At 42.0% G+C, this 21,292-nt stretch overlaps 1 non-coding gene across 1 annotated transcript; it reads right to left on the bottom strand.

Moving 5' to 3' along the window:
• Positions 1–295: 295 nt before the first annotated feature.
• Positions 296–402, bottom strand: LOC136509695 (small nucleolar RNA R71). Its single transcript, XR_010772444.1, has one exon. It is a non-coding gene; the product is annotated as a small nucleolar RNA R71 (small nucleolar RNA).
• Positions 403–21,292: the final 20,890 nt, after the last annotated feature.

Genomic DNA, 21,292 nt, shown 5'->3' on the forward strand with positions numbered 1-21,292 from the left:
GTTGGGGGATGCCACTTTTGAGCTAAAGCTTGCGCTTATCAACATGGTGCAAGCCAACCCATTTTGTGGGAAGCCTCATGAGGATGCCAATGCCCACCTTCAACACTTCTTGGAGGTGTGTGGCACCTTCACTATCAAGGGTGTAACAGCAGATGCCATCCGCCTTTGCCTTTTCCCATTCTCTCTGCTCGAGAAGGTGAAGCAATGGTTCTATGCTAATAAGGATGAAGCCACCACTTGGGAGAGATGCACCAATGTGTTCCTCAAAAATTTTTTCCCGATGGGCAAAACTAGCACCCTTCATGGAAAGATTTCTAGCTTCCAACAACAATCTGATGAGATGATTCCTAAAGCATGGGAGTGTCTCTAGGAGTACATTTGTGCCTATCCTCATCATGGGATAGAACATTGGCTCCTAATCCAAGGTTTCTATCTTGGGCTGACTGCCATGGCTCATAGCCACCTATATGCTGCCGCTGGAGGGGCATTCCTTCAACACAATGTGAAGGATGCCATGGACCTCATCGAAGAACGCCTCCAGCCAAAGAAGAGAGGTATGCACACCATTCATGAGTAGGACATGCTCTCTGCCAAGATGGACCTCTTGATGAAGAAGATGGAAGAAGGTACCCAAAAGGAACAAGAGGCCATCCAACTCCATGCCACCACATGAGCCATTAAAGCATACCACTGGTGCGAGGTATGTGGCGAAGATGATCATTCAGGCAACAATTGTCCCAAAGCAAGGGAAGACAGTGAACTTCATCAACAACAACAACAATGGGTACCGATCCCAACAATAAGGAGGATGGAATTCATGCCCCCTCTACCAAGGTAATGGAGGTAATGGTTATAATAATAATTTCATTAATTCTTACAATAACCATCCTTCTTTGAAAGATCTTGCCTTAGGCTAGTCTAAAATCAATGATAGCATTAATAAAAAGTTGATGGCTAATGATAAGATTCTTGAAAACCTTAGTGAGAAAATGGGCAGTTTTTCCTCCGCTGTTAAAAATCAATTGAGTTTCAATAATATGTTAGAAACACAATTAGCTCAATTAGCGGCCACTGTCCTATCATTTGAGTAAGGTAAGATTCCTAGAAAACCTAAGGATCCAATTGAAACTATTAAATTGGTCACAACAAAGTACGGTAAGCCTCCGCTCTGATCAAACTAGGGCTATCTTCTTGATCCTCCCTTCATCACTAAGAAAAAAGATCCAGGCCATCCGATGATCGAGTGCTCAATTAGACCATAGACCTTCCACAATGCCTTCTATGACCTTAGATCAGGCATCAACATCATGTCCAAGGTAACTTATGATAATTTGCTAAGGGGACCCTTGTCCTCTTCATATGTTTGCTTGTAGATGGTAGATCAAACAATCTAGTTCCCGAAGGGGTTAGCATGGGATAGCCTAGTGAGAATCTAGGATGAATATGTCCCCACCAACTTCCTCATCCTACACATGGGAGCCGATGAAGACATTCCCCTCATCCTAGGAAGGCCATTCCTCTACACCATGAACACGGTCATCTACAGTGGGATCTAGCCAAATCCACATCCAATTCCTAGGAAGGAAGGTAAAATGTGCTTTCAATGGTTATAAAGTTAACAAGCAGGTTAAGGCGGTCTGTCCCAAAAGGAGGTCTCACCCAACAAAGCACCAAGGGAATAAGAAGGACAAACAGGCCAAGAAGGACAAACAAGTCAAGGAGGACAAACCCATCGAATCAAAACCACAACCAAAACCCAAAAAGGTTTGGTACGAGAAGGAGGTGCACACATCTCGGTCTCCATCTCTAGGACCGACCGAAGCACCCAAAGCATGAACATAATGGAGGAGTCTTGCTCCAAGGACTTAAAATAAGGAGCCTTACTGAGAGGTATTTCGATAGTTAACCCATATTTAAATTTTGCATTCTCTTTTACATTTTCATTATGCATCTTTCATTTGCATATTTCCTTTTGAATTTTGCATGTTTAATTTTTGACCAAACTTAATCCCACACTGAATAAAACCATGAGATTAGTATTCCACGAAAATTTGAGCTTGTGGAGGGACCAAGGTGGGGTCGGCCGATCCCACCATGGTGCCATCTTCTCCCTACTGCACCTTGCAACAATGTGCCTCACTGTTCTTGATCACGAGGAATATATGAAATATCTGGGGGCATTCATTGAAGGTTGGCTGACCTAGTCATGACCTCTCCCATCACTTTGCCTCCCACTCACCATGGCTAAGTGTGTAATGTGCTCTACTTCAAAAAATTCCCTGAGGAATGGTCACCAAGTGGTTGGCCAACCTGGCTATGACCCTTCCCATCAATTGCATGTCTACCATTCTTCTTTATTCTATACCCAATGCAATTTCAACCACTCAAAGTTGGCAGAAGGGGGCATAAGGAGGTTGGGCGACCTATAGAAGGTGCACCTAGCACCTTCCCTTCCCCTAGCTATAAAATGCCATGCAGGGGAGCTCATCTCCACACTCAAACCTGCAAAAAAATTTTGAGATCCCCATCTCCCTCCTTCTCTCAAGTTTAGTGTTAACTAATCTCAAGTTTAGTTCATAGTTAGCCACATAAACAAAAACCCAAAAAGATTTGTTGTTTTGCCTTTGCATTTTAGTTGCATTTCCAAAGCTTCTCTTGGGCTAGTCACTCTTTGAAGAATGGCTTGTGGAGTGTTATTACCCACAAGAACGATTTTGTGGAGACAACCACGCCCCACAAGGACTACTAACACTTGGACAACTAATGCTAATGCTAACACTAATCCTTGTTGTCCTAGTGTGTTCTTGTGTTTATTCTTGTGCAGGAAAATGAAGAACCCAATCACATCAGCAATAAAGAAGATGAAGGGTGCCCTTGGTGGGAGCTCTTCCAAATGCTCCCACCATTCTAAAGGTGACTCTCAAGGGAGGAGAATGGGAGCCTCTACTCGTATCTCCTAGGAGGACACACTAAATGATGAACAAGGCCAAGAGGAGCAAACTACGCCAAGTGAAGATCAACGCCATGGTGCATTCATCGTACCCCCGATGAGAGCATGAGATCCTGAGAGCGGTCTCTTGTTCAACAAACAAGAGTACCAATGGTACCTCTCTATTAGGGAGCGTACCTGTGAGCATACCAAGGTAATTGATCCTGCTCTCCTCAGCTGCTCAGGCATGGATATGGAATTCACCACTTTCTTTTCTACAATTGGTTGGGGGAGTTTTTGGCAAATTGATGAACTAGGAATAAAACTTCTTACCATAGTGCTCTTGTGCTCTTTACAAGTTGTTCATGATGGAGTTTATTTTTGTATGTTCAATCGATAGTATAATCTTACTTGTCAACAATTAAATGTTGCTCTTGGTATTGATGATGCAAACTTGCTAGACTTAGACCATGCCACCCATAGATTTAATAAAGTTGAATTTTGGGAATCCATGACAACTTCTCATAATTGCTCTAATCCAAGACCTGTTGAGATCCATAATCCTACCTTGCGCTTTCTTTATTATTGGATAGTTGTTAATCTTTTTCCTGGCAATGATGTTCACTCACTAAGTACAGAAGAATTAAGACTATTGCATGCCATGAATCATAAAATCCATGTTTCACTTGTCAAGCTCTTAGTTGCTTTTTGGCAAGGAGTGTTTAGTATAATGGGACCCATTGAGTTCACTTCTCTAATCACTTGTATTGCTGACACAATGAACCTGTTATATGGTGCACAATCTTTTGAGTTTATAACTACGGATAGGGGCATACTCACTGAAGCATATTTCATACATGCCCACATGTTAAAAAGAGGTCCAAGGGGTGATCTAAAAATGATTTATCATGTCCATACAGGTGAAGTCCCTCTCCCAAACAAGAAACGTCAGTTGTATAGGGTCCGCCAACTAACCTTTGACTTGGACCCAGAGGCGAGACACCAAAGTTTTGTAGGTACAAACAGGGTGACACGAGGCATGTCACAGGATACTCAATTTGAGCATGGTGGCACCTTGTGAGCTGCATGTGATGATGAAGAAGATGGCAAGGAGGCAACATCAAGTGCCATGGACACATCAGGGTTCAGGGGTATGCCTCCTCCGTGTCCACCATGCACCATGTGGCGCATGAGCTTCCTTCTCATCCACACAAGAAAGGGAACATCATGGCCATTCATAGGAGATGGACCAGCATGCTAATGGGATGGGCAAGCTATGCATTGAGCAAGAAGACACCTTCGACGTGGTCCAACATAAATGCCCAACTCATTGAAGCTCTAAAGAACAGAACCGTCAATGGGTAGGATGGTGGGAATTCTACCCACCACCACATCCTAGACAGTGAGCAAAAGGCAAGCTTGGGGGAGGTTCCTATAACACCCTAGGTGTTTATCACTAGTTAAGCAATGGGTTTAAACTCAAACATGTCATGTTAAGTGGTGATGAAGGTGTCAAGATCAAATCTACAAGAGTGAGCCACCACTTAAACTTGGACCATGCACTATTGCTTACATGTTGCCCTTTCCAAAATGTATGCAAGAGTAATGTTAAACATGCTTATTTCATGTACATTACATCAACATACATCCATCTTTACTAGTGGAAAAGTTTTATGAAGTTTGGAATCAAAAAGTCACATGAAATGATAAGTTAAAATCTTTCTTGGATTGCATTATTAAGTGAATGGAATTATAGGTCATCAACCAAACCTTTCTACCTTTCCCAAATGACTCTAATGGAACTCTACAACAAAAGTCATGAAGGGTTCATATTGAGCAGAGATCAAGAAAATGCATCAATCGGTCTAAAACTTAGATTTAAGCTTTACCGCGATGCTACTTTGACCTGTGTTGACCAATCACTTACATTGCTTGCATGGAGTTGCACCTTAAATAAAAGTTGAAGATTGAGTAGAGTAGAACAAAATTTGTTTTTGGACCAAGAGCCAGATCAGCTCGGAAACAAGTCAAACCGAGGCTCAAACTTTGAATCAGCAGCTGTTTTCAGCACTTGAAATTTTTCCAAGTCTGGGACCTAAATTTCAGTTTCAGGTTAGCTTATTTGGAGCTCTGTATATGCCAAACCAGGCCGAACCAGTTCATTAACCTTTAATATAAGTTGTAGTACTCCCTTAGATCTACAACTTGTATTACTGAGGCTTTTGCTGAAACTTGCTGGATTAGGGAGTAGAAGGGGGCGAAGAATGCAGTTTCAGTCAGCCGGTTACTGAACTGCAGAATTTGGTTTTGTGGTACACTACTTTGAAGATCCATATCTCCAAATCTAGGATGAGTTAGCTCTTGATCCTTAAATCAATGTTGTTCACCTCACAAAGATATACAACTTTGACTCTTGCGCCGTGATCTTAGGACCACCGGATCAGGAGTTAGAGGATGGGAAATTTGGAGTTTCAGTCATATTTTTGCTGTGGTATTTCTTAATCAGCCAAAGCAGCAGCAATGGCTGACCGCGCATAGGGTTTCGACGCCGCGTGGCTCCCTCGGCTTGCGTCGCTCGACACCTCGCTCGTTGCATGTGCGCCAAGCGCCCTCCCTCCTGCTCGCTGGCGCTGACTCATCACAAGTGGAACGTCTGGTAACTCACTGCCCCAACGTCGTGCTTGGACCTCATTACGCCTGTGCCACCGCTAGTAGTTGGCTATTTGCCCACGCCGGACTCGCATCTAGCCAGCCAGCCAGCCATCCCACGCTGAAATTTCACCGCAACCAATACGTCCAATGCGATGACCGAGCATAGGAATAGCTCTCTGGTGCTTGCGCGTGCTAGGCACGGCCGCGTCCACCATGGCCGGCTGGCAGAGCTCGCCGTCGTCGCTGTTCCCTGGCTTTCGAGCCCCCTTATGACCAACCGCGTGAACCAACAGCTCCGCCTCTTCCTCCTCTACCCTGGCACACCCCTCCCCTAGCCTCTCCTCGCTGCCCTAGCACACGGTCGCCGGTGCCATGGCCGCTAGTGGGCACCTGTGCGCATGGCCAGGAGGCCACAGACAGGCTCTGGCCGAGGCGAAGCCACCTTCGGGTGTGTCTAGGTGCCTCGGACCTCGCCGGCCCATCCCCTACCGCCGACGAGCCTCCTTCGGCCGACAACAGCAAGCCCGACAAGCTTCTCTGCTCTAAATTCTGACCAGGGGCCTCAGGCTCAAATTTGACAAAATGGAAGGGCCTAACTGCGAAGTCTATGACTTGAATGAATAGTGCTATTAAGGACCTATTTGTAGGAAATTTGCTGAATTTTGGAAATTCATAGTAATTCATAGGAAATTCGTAAAATAGCAAATGAGGACTTTTTAGAATCCTTGTGAAATTGTCTATGCAGTAGATCTATAATATGGCATGTTTTAGTTTAAAGTTTTGGCTTGCAAAAATAGATTTGTGCAGTAAGGTTGTAATGCTAGTTGAATTTGTTATTTTTGCAGATCTAGGGCTCCAAATGAAGTGAAATTTTTTTGCCATGCTACTCATGTGATAGTTGATGTGTGGTAAAACTTTCATGAGTATTGGACGAAGTATGTGTGAGTTATTGGTTTATCTCGCTCTCATATGATTTCTTACAATAGCAAATTGTCTTTTTCATAGAGGCAGCTATACTTATGGAAATGGTATGAAATTTGTATAGTATACTATTGAGAGGATAGCTGAGCTACTATAATTTTTGTAGAATTTATTGTGCATTTTTGGTATATGTTCATAAATACACCTTGATGTCTAAATAAATTAAGAAATGCTTTAAGAAAAATTATTTAGAGGTGAGCACCATGCTTTCTAGTGTTCTTTAGTCATGTGTGAAATGTTGGTAAAGTTGGTTTTGCCCAATTATGTGTTTGCAACATAAGTTAATAATTATTTTCTTGCCGACGTGGTTTATGGATAGATCTGGAAACTTAGCAAAGTTCTTTATGATAATGTGCTTTGTTGTGAAACTTGTTTATACAAAAGTTGTAGATAATTCATGTATCTAGCTTCTTTTAAAATTTGGTGTCATTTGGCCAAGTAGTTTAAGAGTTACAGCTATTTAAAGTTGGCTTACAGAAATGGCTGCTCTCTGTGAATTGTGGACCAGTTTCTGTAAATGGGTATAATTGACTTAGTTTACTTGATAATCATGCCAATATGATTAAAGATGAATTGTATAAAATTTCATAAGATTTCTAGAATGTCTTGTTGCATGGCTATTGGATTTGTATAACTCTAGTTATGATCCAAACATGAAGCTGTTGTTTCCAGTCCAGAAATAGACATATGCTAGTTGTGGTTGTTTACTCCATGTGTTGCTAAGTGTGGCTTATGCCCTTGTTGATGGTCAAGTTATGATACTTGTGACCTTGTTAAACTTGCACCATGCTTGATGTGCTTGCTCTCTATAGTTAGTTGTGTGATGTTAGTTACATAGATATTGGTGTCTATGTCCTGCATAATCTTGTGTTTGTCTTGAATGTTTATGTGATGCATCTTGTATTACCATTCTTCATATTCATGCACTTGCATCTTGCATCTCATTTAGGTGTGCTTGATGAACAACATGAAGGACGTGATGTTGGAGCCGAACCCGAAGACGGTGTATGGTGGACCTATCCCGAAGGTGGAAGGACTGGACAAGTGCTAGGACGGGAGATGCTCACTTAGCGAGTGTCGTCTAACTAACACTGACTCAGTGTGGGATCCTAGGCAAGCCCTGGAGCATTCTAAGTCTCCCATGTTTTTACAAATATCTTGAGTATCTTTTATTGTTGATGATGCATTAAGTATAGGAATTGGTGGGAACCAATTGTTGCATTATATCCTTACCTTGTCCAGATAAAATCCTATGAATCCTAATTAAGTGTAGGATCAAATGATGCTTAGCTATGCATAGACCGGTAGAAGTCAGGTGATTTCCTATCACCTGCGAGATGTAGGATGAGCTCTAGTCACGGTTGGCTATATTTGCTATCATGGGAAAAGAACCATGTGTTAATAATTAATGGAGACCAGACGAGATGATAGTAGTACAGCAACAAGGCATGGAGGTCTTGGGTGTGCATCTATCCCCATCTGTGTCATTTAAGGATCGATTTGTTGTACGTCCTCATGTCATGTTGAACGTAGCCTAACACTTAGCTGGCCGGATAAGTCATTCCGACCGTGAAGCCTAGTAGCTTAGGCTGGGGACGCGAGCAAGGGTCCACAATCTGGATGGAAGTAAGGATGTGCGGGGAGCCATTGGTGTAAGCCCAAGGGTAGGTTAAGTCACCGAGCACTCATGGCAGAGTGGTTCTCTGATTTTGCAGCACTGTTTGGACTCAAGACTCCTAAATTGTACCAACGATGACTTGTTTGCGACCCCTGACGAGGGAAGCAGGGTTTGTGTTTAGGAATACCCCTCCAGCTAGATAGGAATCGATTCGAATCATCGTCTGTCTCGGATAGTGATAACTTGACTGAGCAGCGGCAACAGTAGATTCACTAAATTTAAAGATATGGTTAAAGGATGATGATGATAATGATAATGAGCCATGAAATACCTGATATTGTTATTATTGTTTGCAACTTAATCAAGTGATTGATTAGTACAGGTGCTAATATAGATGGTAGGTAATGGCTAAAAGTCACTGCTAGTACAGGTAAATAATGCTAATGATTACTCAAGCTTTTATGCAAAAAGGTTGTCCAACTAGATCCACTAATAAAGCCTTGCATAATCCTTGGTGTCATTTGTTTTGGTTTCCGATGGGTAAGTCTGGCTGAGTACATTCGAGTACTTAGGGTTTATCCCACCATGTTGCAGGTGGAGTTCTCGGCCTGTTGAAGATGGTGGCTAACTGCTGGTGGGCTCGGTGATTCTATATTTACTTCTCATCTATATGCTTTTGTCTGAGGATGGCACTTATGCTAGCATTATATTTGGAACTTATATTAATGTAATCATTTGAAAGCTATGTTGTTTTCACTAAGCGGTTTTGAAACCCAAACTTGTACTATTATTTGTGAACCCATTTGTAATATTATTTTCACTGCAACTCTACGTATGTGATGTGTATTTGTTTAATCACGCGATCTTGGTTGTGATGTTGATTTACCGAGGTCTTTCGGGACACTCTACGGACTATCGGGTTTACATAAGTGAAAGTATGTGCGTGTCAACATGTTAGCGGGGATAGCCATACTTGATCTTGTATAAATTGGCTGGTTCTATCACAGCTGGCATCAGAGCAAGATTAAGCATAATATTGTCATGTACATCATTTTAAAAAAAAAAGTTTTGGTTTTAAAAAGCCTATTTTAACTAAAACTTTGGCTATAGCCAAATTTGTCAAAACTTATTTGCAAAACTATGCTAGCGACATCCTCCTTTATGCCCAATTAAGGACTATTAGGTGGCTATCTAAGTACTAACATGAGGGTTTTACTTTTGTCATCCATATGGCATGCTATTGTATGGATGCCATTCACTTGAATGATAATGTATGGATCAATTGCCTCTATGCCCAGGTAAGTGTGAGTTGTGAGAGCAAGACCGTCCAACTGTCGGTCTAGGGGAGAGATAGCTGTAGTTACTGGAATATTTACATGTTACACACATATATATATGAAGGTACTTAATTGCGGGTATATCTGTAGGGTAGCTATGGATACCGAAGTATATATATCTGGGGATGTATATATGGAGAGTATCTTAGTTTACTACTTTCATTGTGTGCTTATTTATCTCTTGTAGGCATGGGCTGCAATAAATTTGCCTATAGGTACGCTAACCACGAATGCATAGATTGAATGTAGCTGATGACTAGCTATATATCGAGAGAGTACGTGATATGCCACCGACATAGAACGTGATTGCCACCTTAGGCTGGCAATTTCGTGAGGACAAATAGGACGAGCATGCATCATGATTGTGCTTGTGCATAAATATGCTTCCCTCCCTTTGTTCTAATACTAAGTAACTTGTGATCAATGTGATGTTACTATCTTCCTTGTGTGGAGTTAAACAAGAATGCCTTGTTCCATGTTTTTTGAATAGGAAGTGCTTGAGAAAAGTGTGTACTTAGCTTTGCTAGAAATAATTGTGGTTACATGCTTAAACCTATAAATGTCCTCTAGTTTAGCCAAGTGGTGGGTATGTTGCTCTTACAAGCTTTTGCAAATGCTTTAGGCCTCACTTAAGTACTTGTGATTCTTATGACTAAAATTAATTTATTGTTGGTCTAAGGTAACAATGTTTAGAGCTGCTAGAATAACATGTTTGTGTGCTCTCTTGTTAAGTAGAACAAAGGCAAGTTTTGTTTTGCTTGTGGGACGTTGGCTGCTAGAACAGTTTCTGTAGTAGTGATGTTTTCGTGGTCATAACTGTGTTTTCTATAGTTACGGAGAATACCAAAGTCGTAGCTAACTTTTGTATCTTGCTTTTCCTAAAATTTCATGACCCCAGGCCTTATGGTTTAGGAGTTATGAATTTTATAAGTTTGTTGTCAGGCTTTGCTTATGTTCTGAACATATCTGAATATTTGGTTTGTTTTACCTGTGTGCATATAGAATTATTTCTTGGAAATAGTAGAAGAAGTATAGTAATTTTTCTAAGCTTTCCAAAATGTCTAATAGCACTGCTTTTAGTGATCTAAATCTCTAGTTATGAGCTTGCAAAATGGAATGACAGAATCTGTCCAAATCTGGGCAGAGATGTCTTCTTTGTCTTGTTTGGTCTTGTTCGCTATAGGATCATCTTAATATGATAATAAGAAAGTTATAGACAACTTAATAAGCTTTACCTAAAGTCTAGGATCATCTTTGTTTGATGCCTACAACTTCAGTTATGCCTGAAACATATGCCTACTGTACTGCTTGTTCAGTTTTCTGTGCATATACGAAGTGGATGCTTTAGCTTGCTTTGGTTTTGGCCAAGCTTGTAGATAAATCTTGTTTGGTAAATGCTTGTTATGTGTGTGAGCCTTGTGCTTAGTATTTGTGCTTAAGCTAATTTGATTGAATCTCTCAAATGCTTACTGATGTGGTATGTATGCTTGTTATCTAATTAGTGCCATAATTGTTACCTCGTTTGTCCTCGGTAAGCATATGAGTGTCAAATAGCTTTATCCTAGAACAATGCTCAAGTTACATAATCGCACGGTTGTCGTCTCCAATTAGGTTCTCTCTTGGGAGCCTGAGCTAGTAGACGTGGTCACTAGCCCTTGAACGTTTGTGTATCTATGCCTTGCTTGAACCGTAGGCCCAAGCTTAGTTCCCTTGAATGCTCGCATGTGTCATGGTTGTCCCGCTCCTGTGTGGGAGGACTTTGCTCAAAAATCCTTGTCGGACCTCATTGCTCTTTCTCCTACTAATGAGCTAGTGCAATGCTAATTGCCATCTGCCCTAGCTTTGGAACCTTTCCCTCGTAGATCATGTCATTGCTTTATCAACTGAATCCCTAGTCAGTGCAATGGCTCTGTCCCTCGAATCTCATGTATTTTGTCTCCAACTCTTTCAAGTCTCTGGATGTTTATCAGTCTTGATCTCATGTTGCTGCTCAACAAGACCAAATCTCATGTTAATCTTTATCTGGTAATCACTTTGGTGGACACGAGGCGTATATGGAAATTAGGCAAGAAGTCCCCTCCTCAGTTGTCTTTGGCAATTAAGCTATGTTCTCTTGCGCTGTGTTTTGATCTTCAGATCGCCTCCTGTTGATTCCTAACCTTGTGACTATCCTTGTTTGCTATCCCTCTTTTGCACAATGCTTGTTCTTACAATCTAATTGGTGCCACTGGAAATTTCACTTTGGTTGTCAGTTCAGTAGTGGTGTTACAATTAACATTCTATGGTGCCGCGACAAAACCGAGAGCCTCCTGTGGGCGTGCACATAAGGTTGTGCTGCTCGGCACGTGCTGGTATCAGGGTTGCTAGTCATGATCCATTATGAAACGATAGCCGCTGTGATATTTTCTTGTTATCCTTTCTTGGTTATCTCCCCATATCTTATCAGAAGATCAAATCTATTAGGACCATATGTAGTAGAGCTTCCTCCTGATGTTGTCTAGAAGATAACCTTTGAAGAATAGATCACCGGCATAAATATTAACAGATTGCAAGAGGTGGTAAACAAACGACTCTACCTAACTATCCCTGTAATGACGTTGGTCGTCTGATGAGCAACTTATGTCATCCATGTTGGATCAGAAAGTTACCCAACACTTAATGTTGGACAAGTTATCAATCTAATGATAATGGATGGTGATATCATGTGGTGTAATAGGTCACTGGGTGCTCATGAACCTCCCGTTCAAGTTCTTGATCTATAGGTGCATGATGGTCATACAATTGAAATCAACCATCTCTAGTGTGACCCCTTGTCTGCTGACTTCGATGGTGACCATCTATTATGCGTCAATCACAACTATTGTTGGTAAGAGTGAAGATTTAGAACTTTTAGTGTTGAGAGACAACTGATTAGTTACTAGCCGAAAGCTTAACCTCCAACTAGGTGACAACTTTTTGCTAATTATGAAGGCTATGTCTCGCAGAGCAATGTAAGCAATGAAACAACAAGCCATTTAGCTATGCAACTACTGCTTTGTTTTCCAAAACCTGTGCAATCAAGTCAATTCCATCTTGGACAATCACATAGATAGTACAAGACATTGTATCGGCTACGTAAGGAGCTAGCGAAAGCACGTCCCTAGTTTCAGTCAGCATCTTTGTGCCCCTAGGTGCCACTAACACATGTGTTCGGACTCTATTGGATGAAGTGCTGAAGGATATATAGTAATGGTTCCTTATCTCTGTAGGATAGTCCCTCCATGAAGAGTATGCTTTGTGTCCCGAAAACATAGCCACAAGTCCAATGCTTGTGCATAGTCAAGTTGGTGTCTAGAACGATAGGTTGAAGTGTTACCAGAGAAGCATGTGAGGAAAACTCTAGCTTCCCTCCTCAGCTAGGGAAAGGCTGCTGCTGCTATGAGAAAGGTTAGAGAGTGCAAAACACACACCTCAACGTGTGAAGCAAAGAAAAGGGAGAACACGAAATCTGTCCAGATTTTGTGGCACTAAACCGGTTATCTTCAAGCCAGCGATTAGTGACTCAAATGAAGTTGGATTGACCCCAAACTTGGTGATCTCATTCCTTGATTAGGACCCTTCAATGTCTTAAGTTGGTTTGAGTATTGGTTGAGTAAAACATCGGATTTGAGAGATGTCTTGTCAGCTCGGTTTGCTGCCATTTCAGAACAGAGCAGTTTTGGTAGCCGCATTGTTTGGATACACAAACAGTGTCCGTTTGAGCTGAGTTTTGGTGAGCAGTTAGGGGACTCATGGATCTATATTTCTACCAAAATTCATGCACAATGGAGTACTAGTTTGTGAAATATGAACAGAAAACCGAAGAGTACAGAATCTGTAATTTCTTTGTGACTGCGATCATCCTTCGCATTCGAAAGTTGTGTTTGCAATTGATGCCAAGGTATGTAACGCGGTCAATAATTGTTGCTAGATAATCCTTTAGATGCCCTAAAGAAGACTCCTTGGACCCCTTTGTACCTTGTTCTTGGCCTCTTCTATCAACAATGTTTGAGCAATCAAAGTGTTGTACGAGTCAATTTGTACCCTTGCAAATCGGAAGCAATTTGAAAGGCATCAAACAACAGGTTTCAAATTGTGATTTGGAGAGATTGACTGACATTAGAAATGAAGCCCCAATGTCAAAAGTAGTTCCACAAAGATAGTTTTGATATAGTGCAAGTCAACCCAACTTATTGAGCAACTGTACCATGAAGGAGAATCGTACACAAAATGCTTGGTAGTGGACTATTTCCCTAGTTTGAGGAAATACTTGCAACTTTTATTGTACTCTAGGCCTCGCTAACCATCGTCCTTGGCAATGTTTTCCAATGCTGCCTTGTCATTTGGTGACTTCCATGTAGTTTACCCAAGAGGTTGCATCAAATTTAACCTAGATTCCTATGGCCACTTAGATTCTAAGGTTCCCTTAGCTAATGACAATCGAAATTGTTGGGTAGTCAGAGTCAGCTATCACATTCATCTTCACTCAACAGACTCAGATAATATAATATTGTTATCAAAGAAAGAGCACTGCACACATGGAACATTATGTAGCTTTCCATCAGTTGACATATGAGTGATTGCATCGCTACAACTAGTTTGGATATTGGTTAACTAGCTTCTCATACCCTCAAAAGATGTTTACCCCATCTATGATCACATCCTTTATGAAAAGTTGTGCTCAAGCCGCTTTAGTAGAGAATTGCTTTTCAACCTTAGGAACAAATATAGCACCGTTGCAAGGAATATCTGTCAATAGACTATGGTCTAGTGCAAAGTCCATAAGGTCTGTGCTATATCCACTAGGGAAGTAGATGTTACAAGTATTTAGTCTACGCTTGAATCACTCTTCGTGCATCAAGGATGAAGTACGCAGGACAGTGCTATCTTGGATTCCTCCCAATGTAATAATGCTTTATGGAAGCCAATGAACGAAATCCTTTTGACAAAAATTTATTACAAAGGACAACTATAGAAAGTTGTCTCGACCAATTTGGTCCCTCTGATGCTTGAATCTATGTATCCTAAAGCTATCACTGATATTGGAAACTGGTAACATGTCTCTCTTCCATAAAAGTCTTTCAGCCTGAATCTCGGGACATGATTCCTTTAAGGGGGGAGGGTTGTAACACCCCAGGTGTTTATCACCAGTTAAGCAATGGGTTTAAACTCAAACATGGCATGTTAAGTGGTGATGAAGGTGTCAAGATCAAATCTACAAGAGTGAGCCACCACTTAAACTTGGACCATGCACCATTGCTTACATGTTGCCCTTTCCAAAATGTATGCAAGAGTAATGTTAAACATGCTTATTTCATGTACATTACATCAACATGCATCCATATTGACCAGTGGAAAAGTTTCATGAAGTTTGGAATCAAGAAGTCACATGAAATGATAAGTTAAAATCTTTCTTGGATTGCTTTATTAAGTGAATGGAATTATAGGTCATCAACCAAACCTTGCTACCTTTACCAAATGACTCTAATGGAACTCTACAACAAAAAGTCATGAAGGGTTCGTATTGAGCAGAGATTAAGAAAATGCATCAATCGGTCTAAAACTCAGATTTATGCTTTACCGTGATGCTACTTTGACCTGTGTTGACCAATCACTTACATTGCTTGCATGGAGTTGCACCTTAAATAAAAGTTGAAGATTGAGTAGAGTAGAACAAAATTTGTTTTTGGACCAAGAGCCAGATCAGCTTGGAAACAAGTCAAACCGAGGCTCAAACTTTGAATCAGCAGCTGTTTTCAGCACTTGAAATTTTTCTAAGTCTGGGAACTGAAATTTCAGTTTTAGGTTAGCTTATTTGGAGCTATGTATATCCCAAACCAGGCCGAACCAGTTCATTAACCTTTAATAGAACTTGTAGTACTCCCTTAGATCTACAACTTGTATTACTGAGACTTTCGCTAAAACTTGCTGGATTAGGGAGTAGAAGTTGGCGAAGAATGCAGTTTCAGTCAGCCGGTTACTGAACTGCAGAATTTGGTTTTGTGGTACCCTACTTTGAAGATCCATATCTCCAAATCTGGGACGAGTTAGCTCTTGATCCTTAAATCAATGTTGTTCACCTCATAAAGATATACAACTTTGACTCTTGCGCCGTGATCTTAGGACCACCGGATCAGGAGTTAGAGGATGGGAAATTTGGAGTTTTAGCCGTATTTTTGCGGTGGTATTTCTTAATCAGCCGAAGCAGCAGCAATGGCCGACTGCGCATAGGGTTTCGACGCCGCGTGCCTCCCTCGACTCACGTCGCTCGACACCTCACTCGCTGCATGTGCGCCAAGCGCCCTCCCTCCTACTCGCTGGCGCTAACTCGTCACAAGTGCGACGTCTGGTAACTCACTGCCCCAACGTTGCGCTTGGACCTCATTACGCCCGTGCCGCCGCTAGTAGTTGGCTGTCTACCCATGCTGAACTCGCATCTAGCCAGCCATCCCAGGCTGAAATTTCACCGCAACCAATACGTCCGATGTGATGACCGAGCATAGGAATAGCTCTCTGGTGCTTGCGCGTGCTGGGTGCAGTCGTGTCCACCATGGCCGGCTGGCCGAGCTCGCCGTTGTCGCCGTTCCCTAGCTTCTGAGCCCCCTCATGACCAACCGTGTGAACCAACAGCTCCGCCTCTTCCTCCTCTACCCGGCGCACCCCTCCCTGGCCTCTCCTCGCTGCCGTAGCGCGTGGCCACCGGTGCTGTGGCCACCGTGGGCGCCTATGCGCATGGCCAGGAGGCCACGGACAGGCTCTGGCCGAGCCAAAGCCACCTTTGGGTGCGTCTAGGTGCCTCGGACCTTGCCGGCCCATCCCCCACCACCGACGAGCCTCCTTCGGCCGGCAATAGCAAGCCTGGCATGCTTCTCTGCTCTAAATTCCGACTAGGGGCCTCAGGCTCAAATTTGACAAAATGGAAGGGCCTAACTACGAAGTCTATGACTCGAATGAATAATGCTGTTAAGGACCTTTTTGCACAAAATTTGCTGAATTTTGGAAATTCATAGTAATTCATAGGAAATTCGTAAAATAGCAAATGAGGACTTTTGGGAATCCTTGTGAAATTGTCTATGCAGTAGATCTATAATATGGCATGTTTTAGTTTAATGTTTTGGCTGGAAAAATAGATTTGTGCAGTAAGGTTGTAATGCTAGTTGAATTTGTTATTTTCCATAACTACAGATCTATGGCTCCAAATGAAGTGAAATTTTTTTGGCATGCTACTCATGTGATAGTTGATGTGTGGTAAAAAATTCATGAGTATTGGATGAAGTATGAGTGAGTTATTGGTTTATCTCGCTCTCATATGATTTCTTGCAATAGCAAATTGTCTTTTTTCATAGAGACAGCTATACTTATGCAAATGGTATGAAATTTGTACAGTAGACTATTGAAAGGATAGGTGAGCTACTATAATTTTTGTAAAATTTATTGTACATTTTTTGTATATGTTCATAAATACACCTTGATGTCTAAATAAATTAAGAAATGCTTTAAGAAAATTTATTTAGAGGTGAGCACTATGCTTTCTGGTGTTCTTTAGTCATGTGTGAAATGTTGGTAAAGTTGGTTTTGCCCAATTATGTGTTTGCAACATAAGTTAATAATTATTTTCTTGCCGACGTGGTTTATGGACAGATCTGGGAACTTAGCAAAGTTCTTCATGATAATGTGCTTTGTTGTGAAACTTGTTTATACAAAAGTTGTAGACAAAAGTTTATATCCTTACCTTGTATAGATAAAATCCTGTGAATCCTAATTAAGTGTAGGATCGAATGATGCTTAGCTTTGCATAGAACGAAAGAAGTCAGGTGATTTCCTGTCACCTGCAAGATGTAGGATGAGCTCTGGTCACGGTTTGCTATATTTGCTATCATGGGAAAAGCACCATATGTTAATAATGAATGGAGACCGGACGGGATGACGGTAGTGCAGCAACAAGACATGGAGGTCTTGGGTGTGAATCTATCCCCGTCTATGTCAGTTAAGGACTAATTCGTTGTATGTCCTCATGTCATGTTGAACGTAGCCTAACACTTAGCTGGCCGGATAAGTCGTTCCAACCGCGAAGCCTAGTAGCTCAATTTAGGCCGGCGACGTGAGTAGGGGTTCGCAATCTGGATGGATGTAAGGATATGCAGGGAGCCATTGGCGTAAGCCCAAGGGTGGGTTAAGTCACAGAGCACTCATGGCAGAGTGGTTCTCTAATTTTGCGGCACTGTTCGGACTCGCGACTCCTAAATTGTACCAACGGTGACTTGTTTGCGATCCTGACGGGGGAAGCAGGGTTTGTGTTTAGGAATACCCCTCCAGCTAGATAGGAATCAATTCGAATCGCCATCTCTCCCGGATAGTGAGAACTTGACTGAGCAGCGGCAACGTAGATTCACTAAATTTAAATATATGGTTAAAGGATGATGATGATGATGATAATGAGCCATGAAATACCTGATATTGTTATTATTGTTTGCAACTTAATCAAGTGATTGATTAGTATAGGTGCTAATATAGATGGTAGGTAATGGCTAAAAGTCACTGGTAGTACAGGTGAATAATGCTAATGATTACTCAATCTTTTATGCAAAAAGGTTGTCCAGCTAGATCCACTGATAAAGCCTTGCATAATCCTTGGTGTCATTTGTTTTGGTTTCTAACGGGTAAGTCTGGCTGAGTACATTCGAGTACTCAGGGTTTATCCCACCATGTTGCAGGTGGAGTTCTCGACCTGTTGAAGATGGTGGCTAACTGTCGATGGGCTCGGTGATTCTATATTTACTTCTCATCTATATGCTTTTGTCTAAGGATGGCACTTATGCTAGCATTATATTTGGAACTTATATTAATGTAATCATTTGAAAGCTATGTTGTTTTCACTAAGCGGTTTTGAAACCCAAACTTGTACTATTATTTGTGAACCCATTTGTAATATTATTTTTGCTGCAACTCTGTGTATGTGATGTGTATTTGTTTAATCACGCGATCTTGGTTGTGATGTTGATTTACTAAGGTCTTTCGGGATAATCGGTGGACTACCAGGTTTATATAAGTGAAAGTATGAGCATGCCAACATGTTAGCAGGGATAGTCATACTTGATCTTGTATAAATTGGGCGGTTCTGTCATAGTTCCCTCCCCCACTAAGGTAAGTATTCTCTACCTTCATTTGATTTCTATCATGGCATTCCATTATTAAAAAAACTGAATATGATAAAAAGACCAAAAATATTTCCCTTTGCTTACATATGTTCCATGTATGTTTATCTTCCTCATTGTAACACCCTAAGAATTTATTATAATTTAGTAATTAAATATGAGCATTTAATTAATTTTTATGCATTTTAAACTAGGTTAAATAATAATTTTTGGCTAATTAAAAATTTACTATAACATTTAGTAAATTGATTGTTGCATTCATGCCGAGGCATTTTGATTTTTGTCTGAGTGTAGGGTTAGATTTGAGTAGCTTTGAATTCAAATCTAGTTTGAATTTGGAGCAAGTTTGTAAAAACCAGAAAATGAAAAAAGTGTTTCTTTTCTTTTTTCCCACTCTCTCTTTCTAGCCCAATAACAGAGCCAGCCCACCTTCTCTTTTTCTTTTTCCCATGCTTGGATCTAGCCTTGGGCCTTTGGTGGCCCAGCTCCTGTGCGCCTCCCTTCCCTTTTCCTATCTCGCGCGCGCGACCTAGCAGCACGGCCTACTCGACAGCCCGCTCCTGTGGCCCTTCCTTCCCTCCGCACGCGTGCACCGTGGCCCAGCTTGGCGCCTTGTTCAGCCTAGGTGAAGGCCTGCTCTGCACCCAGCACTCGTGCACCACTGTTCCTCCTCTCCTCTCACTACACCACAGGACCCGCATGTTAGCCACTCCCTTCCCCTTTCCTTCTTCGCCATTTCGGTGATGGCGCTTGCCATCAATGGTAGCTCACCCATTGTGCGACCGAGCAAACCAGGGCATGCATTAAAAATCCTGGTGATCCTACAGCTCTGCCATGCATGTTTCCCCTTTTGCTGAGACCTTGCTTGCCTATAAACCCCGTTGCTGAGCCACTCCCCCTCCTCTTTCCTGTTCATAGTCAAACTCATGCCCCACCACCGAAATTTGCCCGCTCCGGTGCTCAATCGTTGTCGATGTCTCACCCAGGAGTTCTGTCGTGCCCCACCGCTTCTATAGGTGCCTTCTTCTCCTCATTTTGGTCACCAACTTCATGGATTCATGCTCACCAGTGGCTTTCCTCTTCACAGTCCACCACCGCACGTCACTGATCATCTTGGAGCCAACCCGAACGCTGGCAACCTCCCCATCAGACTCACAGTGAGCCACTAGACATCCCTATACCCTCCTTTTTGTGAATGTTGCTCTAGAGCACCATACCGGTGAGCTCTAGACCACACCATTCATGGTGCTACCATGGGGCCATTATCCCGACATGTTTCCCTACCCCTTTTCGTACTCTCTTGGATTCACAAGGCTGCTCGCTGCATTTCGTTGTGTCCGATTGGGTCTGAGGTGGCCAGAATCGCTGTACTGGTGATCCTAGTGAGCTTGGGACATTGACAACCATGGTGCCACCATGCAGGCACTGCATGCTAGCGAGGGAGCCCCCCCTTCTTCTGCGTTGTTCGATCATGGGTGGACAGCTCTGATTAGATACCCCTTCGGGGATATGTGACCGGTCCACCGTGGACCGTAGATGTGGGGCACCGCGCCCACATCAGCGCGTCCATGCACGTGTGGTGCACCAAGCCAATTTGCACGCACTGCATGGCACCCGGTCAGTAGTGATGGGTCAACCTGCAATGAGCCACGCGCTTTTGTAGTTTAGCCCCCCGATTTTTAAGGAATCGACCCGCAGTCCATCTTAGTTTAGAATAATTAGATTTTAGTCCTGTTTTCTCATGATCTAACCCCTGTGTTTTTGAAAAATAGTACATGTAGTCCAGATTGCTTTTAAATTCAGTTTTAATTAGTTTAAATGCAAATCGAGTTTGTTTTATTTACAAAAATGCCATTGAAACCTTATTTCATGCATAACTTTTGTGTTTTAAGTCCGATTAGAGTGATTCTTTTGCTCATGTGTTCGTAGCAGTATGTAGATTAGTTTCATAAGAATTTCAGTCCCTATTATTTCTGTTTGTTGTACTATTCTAATAGAAGCCTATTTGTATGCATGTAATGATTGGATTGGATGCTTGATTAGTGGATTGGATCACTTATAGAGGGTGAACAAGTTGAGTTTGATGAGGAGCCAGCCGTTGATTAGTACCAAGAGGAGAACCTTTAGGAAGGCAAGTGTAGCAAAGGCCCCTTGTACCCATGAACTCTATAATTCATTTACATGTATGTGTTTAAATTTGAATAACCTTTAAGGACTTTACCTAGATTACTATTTGTACCACATATCCTTGATACCTATGGTTTGGGATGCATTTTGGATCGATGCTGCATTGCTCAACATAAAATAATTGTTAAAAATGACTAAAGGTATTATGCAATATGTTAAAATGGAGCTTTTTAGCAACAATTAGGGGCTAGAGTATTGGGTTGACTGCTCCAGTGCCTCTCCACAAGGACTTAATCCTAAAGCAGCCACCCAGGAGGTTTCATACAATGCTGAGTGTCAAATGGCTCTGACTTTAACCTATTAACTAGATTGTACTAGCTCCTCTATAGCTTTCCATAAGGGCAAGAGGGGGCACTAGTTGGTATGTTTCATTTCCTTCTAGGGTGTGTACCATGCCACAACCATGAGTGCCACT

This window comes from Miscanthus floridulus, chromosome 15 (genome assembly GCF_019320115.1).
Source record: "Miscanthus floridulus cultivar M001 chromosome 15, ASM1932011v1, whole genome shotgun sequence".
NCBI lineage: Eukaryota > Viridiplantae > Streptophyta > Magnoliopsida > Poales > Poaceae > Miscanthus > Miscanthus floridulus.